The following is a 2,356-nucleotide window of genomic DNA, read 5'->3' as shown; positions in this document are numbered from 1 at the left end:
TGAGGATATGGTCGATTCATTCATGTGTGCCTACTATGGTAACTTAGAGCTTTCCAGAAGCATTCTTAAAATGAGAAGTGACAAAACTAAAGACTACTTTATACTGAGCTATGTGGTGTTGGAGGCCCCTGCAGCCACTGCCCTAGGGAAGATGCAAAGGCTGGTATCAGAAGTTTGTTCAAGGTCCACATCCTCCAAGGAAATGAGGAGCAAAATCCCATGGGGCTACAAAGAGAAAACTATTGGGGAGTAATGGAAGAGGTCTTCATTTGAGTATAGTTGCTTTACAATGCTGTGTTACTTTCTACTGTACAGCAAAATGAATCATATATATATAAATATATATTTATATCCCCTCCCTTTTGGACTTCCTTCTCAGCATCACTAACTGTTAGAAATCTTCACTTTTGCATGAAGCGTATTTGATTATTTTAAAAAAGGAATATAAAACTATTTATTGACCACTGTTCACCAGTATTTACAATAAAGTAAACAACATACAGTTGAATAACATTCTGATTACTACAAAGTTATTGTTTTTCTTGGCTTTTGCTGAACTAGTAACCCAAAATACTGAGCAAATTGAGCCTTCGTGTAAGGAATAGGTTGGGGTAAAGTCTGAAAAAACATGCAGGTCAAGCATAGATTAGAAAAGTTTGTTCACTCATTTATTCCTGTAGATCACAAATTGCCAGTATCTTAAAATTATCTGATTAGGTTTCCATGAATAAATCTGAGACATCCCATATATCACAACCTTTCCTAAATATAGCCCAGGGACTTTAATTTCTTGTAAAATAATGGTTCATCAAAAGGAATCATCAAGTGTCCATTTAACTAAGTTTTGCTTCACTAGTTAAAACATACCGGAATTTTTCTATATTTTTCATTTGGTTGGGGAGGTTGTTATTAGTGATAAAAATTTTCCTTCCAGGGTTTCTGCATATAAAACTGCATTTATGCAGATATGGATGCAGATTCTGATAGGGATCTTTAAAAAATTACCCAATTTAAATTGCTTAATTTGTCTAATTAATTACAAAATTATTTAATTTGAAAGTTTAAGTCTTAAGTATTCAATTTAAGTTGAAGGGATTTCTTACTCTAACGCTGAGAAAATAATGTACCCTGGTGTCAAATTCTTTTCTGCTGAAGGAAGCAACTACAGAAAGCTTTTATTTGTTCTAATTAACCAGTGCTACAGATGGAAAATAAAAAACCAATGTAACTTCCCCAGTACTACTTCAAAACGAACATATCAAACTTGATTTTCATTAGAATGTAGTTATTTATTCACACTAATAAATCAAAAAACCACAAACTACACTTTATATACATATATAAATACATATAAGAAACAGTGCAAATGATTATTGAGCCTCATCTTCTGGACAAGAATACCAAGTTAGTCTCTCTTCATAAAAAGCAGTTATAATTTGAGGACACTTCATGTTTGCCTCTTTGGCAGCACCAAGTCGGCCTCATCGAAATCTTTCTGTTTCATGAGAAACAGTAATTCTCAACTGCTGTCTGTGGCACCAGTTATTTGTTCTGCATCAAGACCTCTGGCAAAACCTCTTGGTTTATCAACAGCATCTCTTTTCTTCTTTGATTAGCTATCATCAGATTCACTGTCAGACAAAGATTTTCTTTTTGTTTCATCTTTTTCTTTACCAGCTTTTTGACAATTAAGAAATACTTCCATTAACTCTGGACAATATAAATTTTCTTCAGGTTCCCAAGTATTGTCTGCATCTGTAAATCCCTTCCACTTCAGGAAATACTCCACCTTCCCATTCACTTCACAGTGGTCCAGTACTTTTTCTACCACAAATTCTTCAGGTTCTGTCTCTTCAACTATTTTACTCTTTCCATTTTGTTTCTTTCACATTTTTTGCAATGTAGTTTTATTGAAGGCCATTTTTTTGTTGCAGACTTGAAGAGCTATTAGTCACAGCCACTGAGTTGCCCTGGGTCCCAGGTCTGCAGAGTCTCCTCCGGCCCTGCATGCCTCAAGCTCCATTCACATCTGAGGGGGAGGGCGTATATTTGATTTTTAAAATGACCTGAAAAATACTCCTGTAACCTGTCTGAGATTCAGTTTCCATAACAATAATTGGAATAACAGTACATACATTTCAGTGTAGTTGTGGGGTGCAAAAAACCAAATCCACCTCATAAGACCTAGCAGTGAGGGAACAAATACTGGTTTACTCATTTTATACTTACATATTGATCACTATCTGCCAGGCACAATTCTAAACACAACAAATTTTCATTCACTTAATCTTTATAAAAACCCTGCGAATACAGATACCATTATTATCTTCATAGTACAGATGAGAAAACAGAAGAA

General features: G+C 34.8%; 1 pseudogene; it reads right to left on the bottom strand.

The window, feature by feature from the left end:
* Window positions 1-1,519: 1,519 nt before the first annotated feature.
* LOC101109776 (chromobox protein homolog 3-like) lies at window positions 1,520-1,921 on the bottom strand (annotated as a pseudogene).
* Window positions 1,922-2,356: the final 435 nt, after the last annotated feature.

This window comes from Ovis aries, chromosome X, assembly GCF_016772045.2.
Source record: "Ovis aries strain OAR_USU_Benz2616 breed Rambouillet chromosome X, ARS-UI_Ramb_v3.0, whole genome shotgun sequence".
Classification (NCBI taxonomy): Eukaryota; Metazoa; Chordata; class Mammalia; order Artiodactyla; family Bovidae; genus Ovis; species Ovis aries.
Note: the sequence above shows the minus strand (reverse complement) of the source record. Positions and strands in the feature narration are given on the sequence as shown.